General features: G+C 42.0%; 1 protein-coding gene across 1 annotated transcript in view; it reads left to right on the forward strand.

Moving 5' to 3' along the window:
* Window positions 1-20,078, forward strand: part of LOC138165239 (ankyrin repeat domain-containing protein 13C-like) — a 76,607-nt gene that overhangs the window by 922 nt on the left and 55,607 nt on the right. The window lies entirely within an intron of this gene.

The following is a 20,078-nucleotide window of genomic DNA, read 5'->3' on the forward strand; positions in this document are numbered from 1 at the left end:
CCCCCCCCTCTTCTCCGGGGACCCTTGCATCTCCCCTTTTCTGGGGGCGCCCCTGCGCGACCTCTCCTCTGGAGCCCCTAAGCCTCCCATTCTTCCGGGATCTCCCCCGGGCCTGCCCCGCCGGTTTCCCCGCATTCCGCGTCTCCCAGATTCCGGGAACCCCCCTACCCCGGTCCCGGGGTCCCCTCGGCCTTCCTTGCGCGGTCCTCTGTGTTTCCCGATTTCCCCGGGCGCCGGGCTGCCGCTTCCTGGGCTTGACTGTTGAGTCCTCCCATCGCCGGTTCTTGTACCGGCTCCTCCGGGCCCGGGCTCAGAGCGGCTGTTGTCCGAGCCAGGGAAGGCTTGGCCGGGCGCGTGGCTCGTGGGGCGGGGAGCCGGGGTAACGGGGACCCGGGGGCCAGCGCGGGCGCCCTGCCGCTCGCCGTGGCTTGGTCCGTGGGGCCCGTGACCTTCCGAGGCCCCTCATGGAGCGGTGTTTTCGGGGTTCAGGGCGACCCGTGTCCCCGAAGCCCGCGCCCGCTCCGGAGGCCCGGCAGCTTCCTTGTGATGTTGAGCAGATCGGCGTGTGCCCGGAGGATGGGGGCTTATCCACAGGATGGCTCCTGACATCGGGCCCGCAGTGAGGAAGGACTCGTCATTTACGGAACACCCCAGTTTTCACACTACTGCACTCTGAAGCCTGTCAATTTCATTCAGACTCGCCTGCTGTTTCCCACAAATTATGTCCCAAACACCAACGTTACTTGGAATTACACCTTGTTTGTCTTTTTGTAGACTAGTTTTATTTCCTCCTTTCTTCCTTTAGATTGCTGTGAAAGCAAGCTTAGTGTCAGCTGTTAGCAGTGGTGATTCTATCATCACCTGCTTATTCTGTAGGACATAACTTTTAGTGGGAGGGGGATGGTGTCCCTAGGTTATCAGTCGCTTTTTTTTAGCACATACGGATAGTGACCACCGTTATATTTAATCTTTGTATCTTTTTGAGTGCTCTGGCTCCTTGTAATTCAGGGCTCTGGTGGGGTGCTTGAGTGCCTGTGCTCAGACCCCAGTTCAGAGACCCTTTTCCTCCCTATCCTGAAAACATGATCCCAGCCCAAGGCCACTGTGTCTAACAGTTACTCCTGAGTGGGCCCCAGCAGAACACTTCTCTCTTTCCCTGGTATAGTAACAAACTGCACCTGTAGGAATTATGAGTTGGAACTGGCTTTGTACCGGCATAAAAATGTTCAGTGTCCACTGGACTATCTGTACCTATTCCCTACCTTATTCTATGCATTCTCATGTGCTTCTGAGACTTAGGACATATTTATGCTCCCTACATCCATCTTGTCAAACAAGACGTGGATTGGTGGCAGACTGGGCATCATCAACCGTCCTTGACAGATACCTACCACACTTCCCTATGGGGCTCCCCAACTTTTCCCAGTGAAAGTTCAGTAAAATGCCTAAGCAGTAGATACAAAAAGTGCAGGTTCCTTTAAGAACTGACCCCTCAATCACTCCTTAATCTCCCTGTGAATCACCTCATTAGCATAGCTGGCACTTGTTTTACTATAGTAACTTTAGCTGTACCCTCCTAAGGTCACAGGTTCCTTAAGAACTCTTGCCCACTAAATAGAGTAAAAACAAACCTTTGCCAGTCTTCATGAATTTAGTTAGAATGATCCTCCAGTAGAGCAGAAAAAGGGTCCATATTAATCCTTTCTACTTTGCTATAAAGTGCCCCAGTTGGTACCGCCCCCCCCCCCCAAAAAAAAATTCTTCAGGACCCAGTCATCCTCAGGGCACAATGAGGCATTGGGTGATTTTAGTGGAAGGCTTTGCAAGCAATAGACATCTGACCATTTTTGTTGATGTTATTCTATCCCCATAGTAGGCATCATGAGCCTTCTTGGTATATTATTTAGCCCAAACTTCTAAAATTTAGAACTAGAGTGATTTAGACTGGATTTGACTCTCCAGAACACCTCATGCATGACCTGATAAAACATTGTATTTCATTAGAGGATTAGGTATGACTATGACTTACAGACTAATGTCATTGGAACTGATTTTGTTTTGTGATCCATAGAATCACTAGCATTTAAGGATTAAACTTTCTTTGACAGCATCTAGTCCAGTATTTGTTTACAGTTTTGCTGAAATAGAAATTATTTGATCTCTGGTCCTCTTCTCAACTGTTTTCTCTGACTTGTTTCTCTTTGTTCTTTATGAGGAGTGTCTTTGTTTGCCTTGTGTGTCTGTGTTTCTGTTTCAGTATTAATGCAGTCCAGTACCTAGAAGTGGCCTACACATTTAAATGTTGTTAGGTTCTTTTTCTTCTCACATTGCTAACATACTGTCTCTGAGGGAAGGATAACTTCAATTCACCGGTTTGTTGATCACTTGCTTCTCTTGTGCAGAAACCTATTGATGGAGTACACTTTTATTGCTAGTCTGGATAATTGATTTAAATTTTGAAGATATCCTTCTATAAGGATGCAAATCAGCGTTAAAAAATTCTAGGCATTGTTCTATTTTAAGAGAGCTAGGAAGATAAATAATACATGCTTCTTGCCCTTGAGTATTTATTTACCTAGCCAGACCTAGTAATTAAGAAGCTGGCACATTACTCAGTATTTGATAGTCTGTGGTTCCCCACAGTGCAGATCACAGCCCTCCATACCCCCACCCTGGTTTTTTAACTCTTGTCCATAGTTTCCCAAATGTTTTGTCTTCTGGGATTCCCCTGGCATGCTGAAGGCCCTCCTGCCTCCTGCCAGGCTCAGAGCCCTGGAGGCCGCCTCTGCTGCTCTACCTTGGATCAGGCTGTCTTTTCCTGTCGAGGCTCCACGATGGGGCCCTTCATTGTTCTTTTCTGGGATTCCTTGTTAGGTTTGCAGCTGGCTCACTCACTTCTGCAGTGTGCCCCTTTATTGCTGTCTGTATGATGCTTATTTTCAGTTTCTCAGAAACATTTTTATGCCGTATACAAAACCAGGAAGGTCTTAGTAGCAAAAAGCTAGGTAGGTGTTTGCTTTCGTGGGATGTTTAGGGCTAGTAAGAACTTTGCAGTTTCCTGAAAGCCATCTGTCCCACTCTCTTGGTCAGTTGAGGGTTAAGCTCAGTGTGCTTCTCTACTGTTTGTCCTGACATACAAGACAAGTCTTGGAGGGTGTCCTTCCAGACATGTCAGAATCTGGGCATTAAATATTCTTCACCAGCTCGGTTCCTCCTCTCAATAAGCCCAAATCTTCTTCCTGTCAAGCTTCTAGGGGGTTCTGCAGTGTTCTGGATCTTAGTGTTATCAGTCTAATGTCACATGCAAACAAGATCCATAGCATTTAGTTGTAGTCTTGCCAGGTACACAAAAGCCTTAGTTACAAGGGACCTCAGACTCTCTAATTCAGCCTTCCATTCAGTGTAGGAATCCCTTCTCTGATATTTTTGACAGTCATTTTTTCTTTGGATCCCCAGAATCCAGCACATAGTAGACATTTAATAAGTGCTAGCTGCCTTACTTAGGAGCTCACTGTGGTTTTTTTTTTTTTTTTAAGCAATCGGGTTAAAGTAACTTGCTCAAGGTTACAGGGCCAGTTATTTCTGGGTGTGGTGCTGAGCTCGGGATTCGATCTCCAGGTCATCCCAACACTGGAGCCGGTGCTCTTACTGGCTGAGCCACCTGGCCGCCCTGAGCTCTCTGTTTTTTAAAGCCATCTCTGTAATAGTTGGATAGTGTAAAATATTCTTGCTTATATAATAGGGAGCTAAATTTTGCTTCCCTCTCCATTCTTCCTAATTTTGCCCGGTATGCCTGCTGCATAGAGAGTGTTATTTCCTTGCACATATCATGGGCCTCCTTAAATCTCTTTTTTTTTCTTTTTGTTTTTTGGAGGGGAGAAGGTAGGGCAATTGGAGTTAAGTGACTTGTCCAAGGTCACATGGTTAGTAAGTGTTCAGTGTCTGAGGCTGGTTTTGAACTCAGGTCCTCCTGATTCCAGGGTGGGTGCTTTACTCTGCTACCTACCCGCCTCCCTTAAATCTTCTCTTTAACAAGATAGATATTTCCAGTTCCCTCAACTGTTCCTTGTGTGACATAATTTTGACACTCCTCACCATCTTGTTACTGAACCACTTTTGAAGTGTGCCTGGATATGGTGTTAACATATGACCAGTACAGGATTAACCTGTTGTGCTTTTACTGTGCTTATGTTCATACATTCTCATTGCATTAGTTATTTTAAATTAGAAACTCCTCACAACTTTTATCTGAAAAATTTCATTTTGAATGAGTTTTTTTTGTTACATCTCAGTGTGGCTTCCCAGTTACTCTTCCCAGTTTCACACAAGAAGTTAAGCAAAGCTGCCCACTGTTCCATTGCTGCGCGTCACTTTCAGTTTTTGTACCTTACCAGTTTGATAACAAAGTAGATGGGTTTTATGTAGTATTTTAGGCCTAACTGTCACTTGTACTCTGAGGTTTGTCACTTTGTAGTGTTTTCATTTTCATTCTTGTAAGTCATTGTGTTTATTGATCTTTGGGCTCTGTTTTCTTTTCTCTGTATCACTTCATGTGTCTCAGAATTCTTCATACTTGTCATTCCCTACAGTGTAGTAATTTTCCATTATCATCATCATATGTTTAGCTTTTCCCCAATCGTTGGATATATATTTCCCTAAATTTTTCCATTACAAATAATACTACTATGAATTTAGGGTTAAGGTTAGATTTCCCTTATTATATTTTTTCATGAACTTTCAAATCAGATCTCTGTTCCTTTTTTATGTAATTGTATTTAAGACTTTACATCGATCCCTTTTAAGTTTTTTCTTCTGTTTTTGGCCCATTTAAAATTTTTCTTTAATGATTAACAAACTCCTCGGATTATACTCTCCACACCCCAGTAATTCTGAATGGTGTAGATCACCATTCAAAACCCATATCCTGGCCTTCCCTGCCAGATTTCTTACTCCCATTCCTTTGGAACCCTCCCCACCCCAAAGCTACTCACCTCTCCCACTGAGCCCTATGGAATGCCTGCTCCATAGACAATACACCTTTCATCCTAAATCTTTTCCTTTCTCATTTCTGGCTTTTACTGAGAACTGACTTGCTCCTGATGACACAGCCTCCCTGGCCTTTACAGCCCCAGCTACATTGTTACTCATTCTCCCTAACTCACTGGTCAAAGTGGATGAGTCGGAATGGTCACTGTCACTTCCTACCTCCCCTCCTTTGAGTTCATGCAGTTCACCTAGTAAGAATCCTGGTAGTTGTTTATTGACATTACCCTTCTTTAATGAGTTCAATACCTATATCACAATCTTTCCTCTCCAGCTCCTCTTATAGGAGGGGACTTCAGCAGAGATAGATGGATGGATGGACGGACAGACAAACGAACGAATGATGGGGCAGACAGATATTTTCTGAAATACTGATCTCCTAGTTCCTGAACTTGTTTCCTATGGCCTGCTCCTTTGCTGTACCTCAGCCACACACACACCAAGGTCTGACTCTTGATCATTCCATCACCTGCAGATGTATCACTTCCTTGTTCATGGACTCTGAAATTCCCTCATCTGGTCACTGTCTGTTGGCATTCTGGCTGTACCTATGCCTTCAATACAGGAAACCCTGGCTCTGTGTCCTTCCTGTGACCTCCAGTCCCTCCACCCCTTAGTTTTCTCTTTAGCCATCACCCCTGTACTTCAGCTACACTCTCCTCGTTTCTTCTTTCAACCCCTGGGTGAACCAGTTCAACTTTAATGCTGCCCTCTTGAATCCTGTGTCCTCTTTTTATATAGCTGATTAAACCTGCTGTGCCTCAGCTTTGAGTCACTTCACTCCTACCACTGACTGCTTTTGCTCCTATACCTTCTTTGTTATTTGTGCTTCCTTCTCAAAGAGCACCTTGACATCAGGGAGGTGATGCCATGACATGCAAGTGAATTGGATTTAAGTGAGGGAGGGCTGTGCAAGGTGTAACCAGCCTCACTTCACCTTTGGAGCCATCTGGGTCCAGTGGCCAGATACAGATCAGGACAATTGGAGATGGCCCCTGGAGGCAGTGGGGCACCTTTGCCTTTTAAGGCTAAGGTCTTCCACAGGTCTCTGTTGGACTGAGGCCTAGCCCATTCAGTGATTAAGGCTTTATAAGAAATGAGGCAGACCACAGCCCCCTTACCTTTCCAAAAACAAACAAACAAACAAACAAACAAACAAAGGAAAAATCCATCTGGGAGGGGAAGGCCTTCTGGGTTTCTGGCTGAAACAGAAACAATTGCTATTTACATTCATTCTGAGTCTATCTGGGCCCAAACTATGACCTAGTAGGGCTCTGCTTGGGACTTGTTGGCCAGTCTAGGAGAGCTAGAGTGATTTAGGATTAAGAAAAAAAGAACAGGTTTCAGAGTTTTAAGATTTACATTCCCTTTGGGCAGAGTGCTTATCCTCTGGACCAAGGGAAAGGAAAGAAGAAAAAAGAAAGACAGAAAGCTTGTGTTGCCCTCTGGCCAGTTCTTGTTTGGTCCCTGCTGTTATGCTGCTGAACAAAGGTAGAAGAAATCACAAAACCATCCTGACTTGATCTCCTATAAATTTCTGTTGCATAACTTCAGCTGGACCCTCCCTTCTGCCTGGCAGTCCTTTTACTCCTCCCTAAATGACTCACTGTCCTGCTCTCCATAGCAGGTCTTCCAAACCATTCATTTCTCCTCACAGCTTCCATGGCTCTCACTCTCCCCTCATGCTCAGCCTGATATTTTACTGGAAAAATTAAGGCCGTTCTCTGAGAGCTCCCTCTCTTCCCTACTTACTTCGCTTTTTGTTGATAAACTCCTTGAGAAGGCCATCTTCGGTAGGTGCTTCACTTTCTGTCCTCTCACTCTTAACTCTGCTGCCTGACTTCTGATCTTCCCATTCAGCTGCTGTCACTGAAGTTATGAGTGATTTCTCAGTGGCAGTTCCTGGTCTTTTCTCAGCCCTCATTCTTCTTGATTTCTCTGCAGCCTCTGACGCTGCCAGCCCTCCTCTTATCCTCTCTCCTGCTGCTTCTCCTCGCCATCTGACCACTCAGTCCCCTTTGCTGATACTTCATGCTGGTTCTGCCCTTGGACTGTGGCTGCCCCCCCAGGCTCTGTCCTGGGCCGTTCCTGCCCGTACTGTTTCACTTGGGAATCTCATCAGCTCCCATGGACTCACTTCTCATCTCTCTTCTGGTTGTTCTCCAATTCTTATTTAGCCCTGACCTCTCTGCTGATCTTCAGTCTCCCATCTTTAACTGCCTGTTGGACACATTGAACTGGATGTCTTAGAGGTGTCCAAAGCTGAACTCATCTTTCCCCTAAACCAGACTTCCCTCTTAACTCTCGAGAGCATCCCCATCTTCTTAGTCTCTGAGCAGTCAACCTTGGTGTTAGCCCCAATCTGTTGTGAAGGCCTGTTGGTTTTACCTTTGTAACATCTTTCAGATCTGCTCGCCCCCTTCTCTCCTCCACCATGCCACCGCCTAGGGGCAGGGCCTTACCACTTCATGCCTGGCCTGCTGCATTGGCCTCCTTCTTGGTCCGCCTCCCTCACATTTCTCAGTACTGTGGTGCAACCTCTGTTCAGCTGCCAAAGTGATTTTCCTAAAGTGCAGGTCCAGCTATGTCAGCACTACCCGAGCCCCCACTCAGTGAACTTCAGTGGTTCCACATTACCTCCAGGATCAAAGCCCTCGTAACTTAGTTTGCCCCACAGCCCAGCTTTCTAGTCTTCTTATACTGTGTACCCCTGTGTCCTCAGCTCCAGTGACACATGCCTCGTGGATGCTCCTCTGGCATTTTCACTGGCTCTCCCTCATGCATGGAATGATTTTCCTTTTCATCTCCTCCGGTCTTCCTGGCTTTTCTTCAGCTTCCACAGGAAGCCTTTCCCCATCCATCTTCATTCTAGTGCCTTCTGTTGAATATCAAGAACTTGTTTCTTTTTTGCATAGTTTGCATGTGGCCTCCTCCGGAACTGGAGCTCCTTTAAGGCAGGGACTGAGCTTTGCCATTCTTTGTATCCCCAGTTCTTAGTACAGTACCCGGCACCTTAAGCCTCTTAGTGAATGTTTCTTGACCTGGTCTTTTCAGCCTATTGAGATCTTTCTGAATCCTTTTTCTGCCATTTAATGAATTAGCTCTCTTTGTTTTCCCAAAGTACAATTATTTGTATAATCTATAAATATGTTAAGTATGTGTTCTGTGTTAAGTATGTGTCCTTTGTCTTCATGGATAAAATGGTATATTTTAAATAAAAAATTTTTTTTCCTGCATTACAGTTTTAAACATCTGTTTTTTTAAGTTTTTAAAAGTTTTGGGCTTTTTTGTTGTTGTTTTTTTAAAGTTTTAAGTTCCAAATTCTATCCCTTTCTCCCTCCCCTTCCTGAAACAGTAAGCAATCAGATATGAGTTATACATGTACAGTCATGTAAAACATTTCCATATTAGTCATTTTTTGAAAGACTTGAACAAAAGGGAAGAAAGAAAAATAGTATGCTTCGGTCTGTATTGAGACGTCATCATTTCTCTCTCTGGAGGTACTTAACATTTTTTTACCATGAGTCCTTTGGGATTGTCTTGGATCATTTTATTGCTGAGAATAGCTGTCATTCACAGTGTTTCATTGTATAATATAACTTTTACTGTGTACAATGTTCTGCTCACTTCATTTTGTATCAGTTCATGTAAGTCTTTCCAGGTTTTTCTGAAATCATCTTGCTTGTCATTTCTTACAGCACAATAGTATTCCATTACAATCACATACCATGAGTTGTTCAGCCATTCCCCATTTGATGGTCTTCTCCTCACTTTCCAATTCTTTAGCCATAAAATGGTATATTTTCATTGATAAAAGCATTGAATAGTATATAGCCAATGACAAAATCCATATTATGCTGCTAATGAACTTCCGGACAGCTAGGTGGCTCAGTGGATAGAGTGCCAGGTCTGGAGTTAGGAAGACCTGAGTTCAAATGTGGCCTCAGACATATACTGTGTCTGACGCTGTGTGACCTGTGTGACCTATACTGTGTGACCCTGAGCAAGTTACTTAACTCTATTTGCCTGAGTTTCCTCATCTGTAAAATGAGCTGGAGAAGGAAATGGCAAGGCTTTCCAGTGGAGAAAACCCCAAATTGGGTCATGAAGAGTCAGATACATCTTAAATGACTGAAGAACAAAGATCTCACACAGTATGTTTTGTTTGAGGAGGAAAAGCACTTATGTATGAACACCATCAAATCATGTACCTTGAAATTACACAAACTAGAAACCTAATTAGACTGTAATTGGTGACTCTCTTCTACCCAGCATAAGAGAATTTGGAGGGGTCTGTGTAGGATTTGGTTCACATGCATGTGTATTGTTTTATATATGGATAAGCTTTAGTGATTTGGGAAATGGTGGTAGGGAAGTTGTGTGGGTTTTGCCAGATGATTTCAGTTTTGGACAAATATAAATGTCATGAAGTTAGAATGTATGTGAGTGGGATATCACTGTGGAACTCAGTAAGCATTTAAAAATACCTTAAAATCATCTTGTTACACCCCCACTCCCCCGAGGGGGCCTCCCCTTTACAGAAAAAGAAATGGAAATCTAGGGAGTTGAATGGACTTTCAGGTCATAGAGGTGGCAGAGAGCATTTGATTGAACCCAGGTCTGCTGATCCCAAATTGTTTTTTTTTTTAATCACTTCCCTCTTTTGTTCAGCAGACTGTTGGAAGTGGGGAGCTGTTGGAAGTGGGGAACTGGAGTTCAGGGGAGGGATTTTAGCTGGATTAGATCTGGGAGCCTTCTGTGTAATAGAGGAGCTCTGGGAGTGGAAAGGTAATGAGTTTTGCCCAATAGCCCCTTTTACCCTCCTCATTTCCAAATTCCCTCCCCCACTTCCATCATGTCCCAGAGTGGTCTTACTAACTCAACCTCAGCGACTCACCAACTGAACTTAAAACTCTCCTCCCTAATCACAGATTCCTTTCATTTCACTTGTACAAGTGCCTTTTTTTCTCCTGTCCAGGCTTCAGTGACTCTTCACCTGTTGACTTCCAGCAGTGTCTCATCCGCATCATTTTACATTTATTCTATCTCCTTTTACCTGCTCTTGCCATGGGACTGTGCTGGCCCCCTAACAGGTGCTGGAGCCTCCACCCTCCTTCTTTCAAGCCAATCTTTTAATGCAGCTTCCAAACTAATCTTACTAATACATAGCCCTGATTATAGCATTTGTCTGCTTAAGAATCTTCAGTGTGCTCAGGCCGGCACCCTCCCCACTGAGCCACCCGACCATGTGCATCAAGTGATTATTGTGATATTCCCTCAGGTGAGTCATAGGCAGGCCTTATTGCTTTGCTTCTATCTCGTTTCTTTTTTTTTTTTTTTTTGGAGGGGGGAAGTTGGGGCAGTTGGAGTTAAATGACTTGCCCAAGGTCACATGGCTAGTTTTGTGTTAAGTGTCTGAGGTCGAATTTGAACTCAGGTCCTCCTGACTCCAGGTCTGATGCTCTATTCATTGCGCCACCTAGCCGCCCATTGTCTCTTATTTCTGGAATGTCTTCTCTTTATGTCCTTGTTGGCAGAATTCTTCATAGTCCTTTGAAGCCCAGCTTAGATGCCCCTCCTGAATTTCTCTAATTCTGAAAGGAATTTCTAGGTCCACAGATAGAGATACATTAAAGTGGTAAGCCATGATTTCAAGGCTTCTGTAAGACTAAAAGGCTACCAAAGTAGATGAGGGAGTTTTGGAAGAAAGAAGAGGGGCCAGGTTGGGAATGAAGAGTAGTGTGTGAGAGGAATGTGATTTGAGTTTGAAGTTTGGGTTAATGGAAATCTAGGGGATACCTGCTGTGCTGTGTGGTTGAAGGGGGTGGGAAGGGGGGTTGTGTTGACCCAGGGGGTTGTGGAATTGGGGAAATTTAAGATGGCTGGTCACCAGGTAATATAAGGAAAATTTTTATTAATTACCAGATGTAAAGCACTCTTAGATGTTTGGAATACAAATTCAGTAAGGAAACAACTCCCCTTCTCATGGACTTGATGTTCACCAAGAATGTTGAATTCCTGAAGCCTCTGGCAGGACTGGGGTAAAGAAAGAGGGCAGTGAGAATTGTGCTGTGCCATGGAGAAAGCTGGGAAAGTAAGGGGTGACTTAGCTGGAAGCAGCAGGCATTAGGAAACCATGACACCTGTTGCCCCGAATCCCATGGAACTTTTCCGGAAGCATGCAGGAAACTCTTAAAGTGCCAAGGACAAGGCCCCACCTGAGCTGACATAATTTGTTGTTGCATCCCAATCTGGATTTGATTCCCTGTGTGTCCTTGGCAGGCAGGACAGGTGCCAAGCTAGGCTGGGAAAATGCTTGTGCTGTTGGGGTCCCTTGCAGAAAAGCAGGCCCTCCTGTTTTGAGTCTAGTAGTTCCCAACGGAAAAAGAAGGTGATTTTTGTCATCACCTTGCTCCTCCCCGTTGGGAGGGGTTTTGTCCTTTCCCCACCTTGACTGCATGTTTCCCCTTCCCATGTCCTGCCCCTTCCTGGAATCCACTCTTCACTTTGTCCTGGCTATGTGCAAATATGCAGACTTCTTCAGGACTGTGAACACTCTCTGCTCCACTTGGATTTCCACATGCCTGTTCATTCCTCTTGGAATGAACCTAGTTTTCAGGGAAGTTTTGTGGAGGTGTGATTTCCTGTTAACTTGTCAACATTTCATGGGTTTCAGAGCAAGCCTACTGGAAGGGTGGAGATGAAGGACTGTGTGGAAGCAGCCCAGTGCCTCCCACTTGTGGCCCTGCCAGGCCTCAGCTGCCCTTCTCCTGAGGCTCCTTTTCTCTTAACTCCTTCTTGCCATTTGTTCTTCCATCAGCCCTTGGGATATTTTGAAAAAGCCGAAGGGTTTTTTTGGCTCACCTTGAAGGGAGATTGTGTAAAGTTAGCTGAGATGCTTCCACATTGAGGTGACAGTTTTTATAGGTTCAGTTTCTCCCATAATGGTGCCTAGTTACTGTCATTTTTGTCTACTTCTGATTTCAGGGAGTTGGAAAGGAAGATCAGCTGTTTAAGTAGTTCATATTGGACCTATTACTATTAACTAATCCCCCCCCCCATTTCTATCCTTTTATTCTAATTTAGTGTGTCGTTTGACCTTTTGCTCTATATAAACAATGATCAGCATGCATGTTGCTTCTGAAATGACTTCATGTAGAATGATTAATCAACATTTTCTTTTTGGTGGTAATAGGTATATAGTTCTTTTTAATTAGCAAAGCATTTCTTTTTCTTTCTCCTCCCCTCCCTCTAGTGAAGAGGGACATAAAACTCTTGTAACAGATATACATAGTCAAACAAAACAAAGTCCCAAGTTGGCCATGTCCCAAAATGCAGGAATCCATTGACTCTCCAGGGGAGGGGTAGCATGCATGCATTCAGCACCCTTCTTTTGGAATCGTGGTGGGTCCTTGCATGGATCAGCGTTTAAGTCTTTCAGTATGTATCGTACTGCCAGTTCTGTTTACTCTGCTTCATTTTGTTACAGATCTTCCCCTCAAGACTCAGCTCACATTCTTCCTTCTTTCCATGTGAAACCTTTCCTGATCCCATCAGCAGCTAGGACCTTTCTCCCCAGATTATTCTGTGGCTCCCTCCTATGGCTTTATACATTGCCTCTCCTTGCAAAACAGTCATATCCTTGAAGGCAAGGTTTCATTCATTTGCTCACAGCCCCTGGCATGGAGCAGGTGCTTACTAAGTGTGAATTGATTACTGTAGACTGTGCTGAATGATAAATTCCGAGTTTCAGAATATGCTTATCTTGAATTCCTCACACATTTTGTGCTTAGAGAAGTATTTTTAATTTGTCAGTGTTCACGATTGAAATATTTGAGTTTAACTATTAGGACAATTTTCTAGAACTAAAAAAATTTATTTTTGGTTTAATTCTTGAAGAAAATTGTATGAGCTGTGACTCTAGAAGATTTTGTCTCTGCTCAAGTGATTGCATGAGCTAAATTGTATGTCTTTGGGGATAAAACTTTTTGTTTTGGCAGATAAGTATCAAGGAAAGATTGCTAGACAAATACCTAATTTGGAAATTAGTATTTCATAATTACTTAATTTGCTTTTTGCAGATATATGAAGGATTTGTTAATTCATCAGTGTAGGGAACTCAACTTTATCTACTAAAGTCTAGGGACTTGCTTTAGGGACATGACTTGATCAGATAGCTGGTCTATATTGGGGGAGAATTTAAACCTAGGTCTTTTGGATTCTAAGCCCAGCTCTCTGATACAGTTATTAGAAGAAATATACACATTACTCACTGATGAGATAATAGCAATTTGTATGGTACTTTAAGTCTAATAAAGATTTTCTTAACAATAACTGTGAAATTGATAGTACAAGTATTTCTTTTTACAGATATAGTGATTTGTGTAGTATTGGTGTTATACTGCTAATAACTGTCGGAGATGGAATTTGAATCCAGAACTCGACTCTAAATGTAGTAATATTTTCATTGTTGTTGTAGTCACATCTGTCTCTTTGAGACACAATTTGGGGTTTTCTTGGCAAAGATAGATACAGGAATGGTTTGCCATTTCCTTCTGCAGTTCATTTTAGAGATGAGAAACTGAGGCAATCAGGGTGAGTTTACTTGTCCAGGGTCCCATAGATAGTAAGTGTCTGAGAGTGGATTGGAACTTGGGTCCTCCTGACTCCAGACCCAGATCTCTATCCTTTGCACCACATAGCTGCCCTGTATATGTATGATGCTTAGTAGTATAGTCCTTGGAACCTCAATACTTCATATCCCCCTCCCTCGTTGACCTAATCGTCATTGGCCTCCTTGACCTTCCTTCTAAGACTGGATTTGAACTCAGGAAGTTGAGTCTTCCTGACCCCAGACCTGGCACTCTATCCACCGTGCCACCACTACATCATACTTAAGAACCAGGTTAATAGTATGTTAGTGCCTTCAAAATTAACTTTTGAGTGACTCAGTGGAGTCTGTGTAGTTTATAGCTTTCTAATGCAGTGATGAAAGGTTCTTTATTTTAGAGTCAGGGATATACATAGTTATTTATAGCAAATTTTGTTACTAGAGCCAATTGTTCAGGTCAGAGTTGGGACAGCTGGTTTGAGTTTTTGAAAGAATTCACTTCTCTTTAGCCGGTGGGAGCTTTATTGATGCAAAAGCATGGGGGCCTGAGATTTATCAGGGAGCTCACAAAGGCACTGATACAGGAAAAGGCCCAGAGGCAGGAATGATGATGTGATTTTTAGGGTTTCTGATGGGGGTCGGAGATGTAAGTACAGGATAAGTCCTCCAATCTAAGTGCCTTGGATGAGGATGATGAATGACACAGGGTGAGGGAGACAGGGGATTCTATGGTCCAGGATAAGGGGAAGTTTTGTGGTATTTCATGAAAAGGGGAGATTTTAGTACCCAGGCCTTAGGGCACCTCTGAACCTTAGGGCGCCTCTAGAGGATAAACCCAGGGAAAAGGCAACTCAGCCTTGTGGGTGGGTACCTTGTATTCATATCACTTTGGTAATTTTAAAGGGTCATTGAACATTCCCATCTAAGATTGACTTTGACTGGGTAAAGGAAAAAAGTTGTCCATAACCACTTGAGGTCATAGGTGAGGTGAGGTACAGTGTGTATTAATAAATGAGACGGGGGTGTACTCAGTAGTCTGTTTATTACAAGACCGTTTCATACTGAGCCAAAGATGCAAGGAGCTCAGTGTTTTTATGCCCCCCAGAAGAATGTAGACACCCCCAAAGAATGCAGACAAAGTAGAAAGATCCTACATGAAAGGAATGCAAATAATGTAGAAGGAGCCTCTCTCCCTTCATCCTGTTTACTATTTACCCTTGCTTAAGGTTAGTTAGTTAAGGTTAGTTAGGGTACTATTCTAGGACCATATCCAGAGGCATAAACAAAAAAGGTTACACTCCCTCTTGCTATCTGCCAGGTAACCTTTGCAGGTAACTGCATAGGACAGGGGAATATACCTGGTGAGGTCAAGGGACCCCAGAACGCTCCCTTCATAATACATCCGCTTGCTTTTCTGCCCTGTAGCCTTTCAGATCATAATATAGGGAAGGGGAGCATTTCATTAGCGAAGCCGAGAAACTTCTGAAAGTTTGCTACAAATGTCTCCTGTCTCAAACTGGGATCAACCTGTGTCCTCATCTGGGAAATTGTAACGCTTGTAACGCTTGTAGCGCTTTTCTCACTAGGCATCTGTAGAATTCAGGAAAGCCACAGAAGCACAAGATGAGATGAGGGCAGATGCTGGGAAGCTGCAGATGGGTGACAGTGACTTGGATTTATCAGGGAGCATTAAAGAGATGTCAGGCTGAAACCAGAAAAAGAAGCAATAATTACAAAGTACAGGCCGTCCCGTTATATCATTTATTTTCCTTTTTTTTTCTGCATTATTACATTAGCAAAGAGAATGCCGTAGTAACCCAGACTTCATCAAAGCTTTTGAAAAATGTCTCATTCTATGCTGGTTGAGAAAGAAGGTGGAGAGATATTGATCAGACAGTACAGTACAATGGGATTTGTATTGGCAGATCTCAAGAATGGTTCATGGTTACACTGAAGGAGGTCTTCAGTGGGAGACCCAGGAACATGGCTAGATAGCAGTTTTGAAAAAGATCTGGGGATTTTAGTGGACTTTAGGAGTTAGAATTATCAGGCAGCAGCCAAAAAAGCTAATGCAGTATTTGGCTACCTTAATTGTGTTCTAAGATCCCTTAGACCAGGGAGTGAGCAGTTTAGTTGTTGTAGTCTGCACTAATCTGATGAATTCTGTGCTGTTTTGGGAACCACTGTTGTTCAGCCCCACCCACCCCTACCCTGGGAGGTTGTAAAGTATTTTTAAATTTTTAATTAATTTATTTTTAGCATTCATTTTTAAAAATGTGAGTTCAAATTCTCTCCCTTTTTCCTGCCTTATTTCCCCCTTCCTGTTGAGAAAGGCAAGCAATATATACATGTGATGTGAAAAAGTTCTGCTCACTTTACTTTGAATCAATTCATAAAAGTTTTCATAGGTTTTTCCCTTCAAATATTTTTTTCATTGATCCCCTTAATATTCTTGACTCTTCCAGATGAATTTTGTCATTTTTTTCTAGCTCTGTAAAATTATAGTTTGGTAGCTTAATTGGTATGGCCCTGAATAAATAATTTAGGTGGAAATGTCATTGTTATTATATTGACTTGGCCTTCCTGTGAACAGTTAACTAAATAACTCTCCAGTTACTTAGATCTGCCTTTATTTTTGGGGAAAGCATTTTGTAATTTTGTTCATATAATCCCTGGGTTTATCTTGGCATGTATATTCACAAGTATTTTTTAACATCTGCAGTTATTTTAAATTGAATTTCTACCTCTTTTTGGTGGGTTTTGTTGATAATAGATAGAAATGCTTTTGATTTACATGGTTTATTTTCTAATTTTGTAACATGTGAGAAATATTCTTAGTCTAGGAATAAACAACACTCATGGGAAAACCAGGAAGGTTTTCATTACCTTTATTTTACATTTATTCTTTCTGAATAAATGGGTAGCCTCTTTCAAAAGATGGTAGACAAATGCAAGGCCTTTTATGCTGCTTCCATTCGAATTTCCTGCCTTGTTCTCCATTGGCTAGGTGCAGCCTCTGGAACTGCCCACCGTCATACGCCCCTCAAACAAGACAGCCCTCTTCCTGGACTTCCACTTTGCATGTTACTCCTTGACATGTGCCCTCCTCCCAAATAACATGGGCGGATAATGAGGCTCTAATTCTGTGCAGGGTCTTGTCAGTCAGTACACATGAAGCTAGTTAAGCATGAGTTAAGCATCCCTTGACCCTGGCCAGTTTGAGCCAGTTTAGCCTAGGCCTCCTTCAAGAGGAATTTAGAGATTTCTTCCAGCTGTATGACTGGATAGGGACCCTCTCTGTCCTTCCTTTCCTCATTCTGATTTACAACATCTGTGTAACATCTGTCTTTGCAACATCCATTGTTGCTATAGAGTTTGTGGAAACCAAACTTGTCATTTCTCATGACATATTGCCATAATCTCCTTGCTGATATTTTATTTAAAATTTTTGCATCAATATTCATCAGTGAAACTAGCCTGTAATCTTCTTTCTTTGTTTTTGCTTTCCCTGGTTTAGGTATTAAAACCATATTTGTTCCATAAAAAGAATTAGATAGCATTCCTTCTTTTGCCTATTTTTGAAAATAGTTTATATAGTACTGGGATTAATTGCACATTAAATGTTTGGTAGAATTCACTTGTAAATTCATCTGGCCTGGGGACTTTTTCTTAGGGAGCTCATTTGTGGTTTCTTTAATTTCTTTAGGCAAAATAATTCTTAATAATAAATAAAATTTTTAGGCAAAATAACTCCTAATAATTGCTTTAATTTCCTCTTTATTGGGGGTATATTCACCCTTTTCATTTTAGATACTATTAATTCGGTTTCCTTTTTTAAAAATCAAATTAACCAGCAATTTATCTTTTTTTTTTTAACAGAAGCTTCTAGATTTATTTATTAGTTCGATAGTTTTTTTTTAAACTTTCAACTTTATTAATCTCACCTTTAACGTCAGGATTTCCATTTTGGTGTTTAATTGGGAATTTTAAATTTGTTCTTTTTCTAGTTTTTTTTTTAGTTGTATATCCAGTTCATTGATTTATTTTTTCTTTCTGTTATTAACATATGCATTTAGAGATAGAAATATTCCCCTAAGTACTACCTTGGCCACATCTCACGAATTTTGGCATATTGTTACTGTTATCATTTTCTTTAATGGAAATATGGGTTATTCTATGATTTGTTCTTTGACCCATTCATTCTTTAGGATTAAATTAGTTTCCTATTATTTTTTTCTAAAATATATTTTTATTTTTTCCTTGTTTCCCAATTAGATAAAAAAATTAACATTCATTTAAAAATTTTAGTTTTAAATTCTCTCCCTCCTGCCCCTCCCCTATCAGTATATTGATTAGAAATGTAAAGTCACACAAAATGTAATGTATTACTATATTTGCCATGTCCAGTTAATTTTTACTGTTTCCATGGCCCTTGTTACATTATGGTACATTTAATGTTTATGCTTTTCTCCATTTGTTTGTGAGGCTTTTATGCCCTAATTGAAACTATACAGCTGAGAAAAAGGTATATTCCTGTTTCCATTAATTTTTCTTCAGAGATCGATCATATCTCACTTTTCTAAAATTCTATTCATCTCTTTAATTGCTTTTTAAATTTTTTTTTTTTATTAAATTTATCTAGCACTGAGAGGGGGTAAATTGAGGTTCCATACTAGTATAGTTTTACTGTTTCCTCCTGTAACTCCTGTAACTTTTCCCTTAAGAATTTGGATGCTCTGCCATTTGGTGTTTTGTCTTCAGTAGTGATATGTGGTGCCTTTTAGCAAGATGTCATTTCTCTGCTTCTCTCTTGTGTCTCCTGATTAGGTCAGTTTTTGCCTTTGCTTTGTCTGAGATCATGGTTGCTACTCCTGCCCTTTTTTTTTTAACCTGCTGAAGCATAATAGATTTTGTTTGACTCTGTTACAAATATGCTTCTTGTAAATAACATTTTCAGATCCTGGTTTCTAATCTATTCTATTTTTTTTTTTGTGGGTGAATTCATCCCATTCCCAGTTATAACTATTATCTGTACATTTCTCTCTATCCTGTTTTCTAATGTTCATTCTTCCCTCTTTTTATCCTGTCCATGCTCTAAAGTCTGTTTTGCTCCTGATCCTTGTCTTCCTTCATTGGCCCTCCTCTTTGTTAGCTCCTCCACCTTTTTCTCTTATCTCTTTCCTTCTGCTTTTCTTTTGGGTAAGAGATTTCTGGGGCGGCCAGGTGGTGCAGTGGATAGAGCACTGGCCCTGGAGTCAGGGGGACTTGAGTTCAAATTTGGCCTCAGACACTTAACACCTACTAGCCATTTGACCTTGGGCAAGTCACTTAACCCCAATTGCCCTGCCTTCCCCCCTCCAAAAAAGCAAAAAGAAAAGGAAAGAAAAAGGTAGGTTTCTATATCTATTTACTGCATATAAATTCTTCCCTCTTTAAACCAATTCAGATGGAGTAGAATAGGTTAGAATTTAGAGTTGACGTTGCTCCTTCCCCATTTTCCCTTTTCCTGTGACAGGTCTTGTGTGCCTCTTTTATGTGAGATAATTTCCCCCATTATTCCTTTTTCTTGGCCTTCCATCCTTTTTTTCCCCTCAGATTATCCTAACATGATCAACTCACTCTTATGTTCTCTGTGCAGATTCTTTCCAACTGCAATAACTGTGATGAAGTTTCTTAGGTGTTATATGTCTCATCTTCCCATATAGAAAAGTAAAACATTAACTTAACTGAGTCCCTTATGATTTCTCTTGTATATTTATCCTTTTATGCTTGAGTCTTGTGTTTGAAAGTCAGATTTTCTATTCATCTAATTATTGTTGAGGTTTGGAGGTTTAGGGGTGCTTTGAGACCCCTAAAATACCAACACATTGAGTCCTGCCAAATTAATTCAACTCAAGCCTTCTCTCAGCCAAAGAAAAGCCAAGTTTATTAAAGATTCTCCATAATGGGTAGACTCTTAAGGAGCCTAAGTTATTTGTGATGTTTGTATTTGTGTGAGATGAAAGAGTTCAGAGTCTGAGTCTGAGATCAGAAAAGGTCTTTATTCTTTCTCATGAGAAAGAACCCTGCCCTTGTCGGTCAAATGGTGTCTGCCAGGGAGAAGCAAGCCCATGATTATATAACCTTCTAACACAGAAACCCAACCCCCAACTGGCCTTCACTCTCATTGTTGGGGAGGCCGGCCCACAACCTAAGCACCGGAATCTAAAGGACACGGAAACATGTGGGTGTCCTGTGCAAGGTCTGGAAAGCAGTTTAGGCCTTATTTGGCTTATCCTGTGCTGAGGTGGCCCTGGGGAGGGTCTCCATTGCTCTAAGTCCCAGATCCCTGCAAGGTCAGGTGACTTCTAAACTTAGGCCTAGTGGATGCTGAAACCACTCTAGATTTGATTTTTCAGAATGGGGAAACTCACTGCAAGTGACC

The sequence above is a fragment of the Petaurus breviceps genome, unplaced genomic scaffold, assembly GCF_028583685.1.
Source record: "Petaurus breviceps papuanus isolate PSGF00001 unplaced genomic scaffold, PetGlider_PUasm1.0 208, whole genome shotgun sequence".
Taxonomy (NCBI): Eukaryota; Metazoa; Chordata; class Mammalia; order Diprotodontia; family Petauridae; genus Petaurus; species Petaurus breviceps.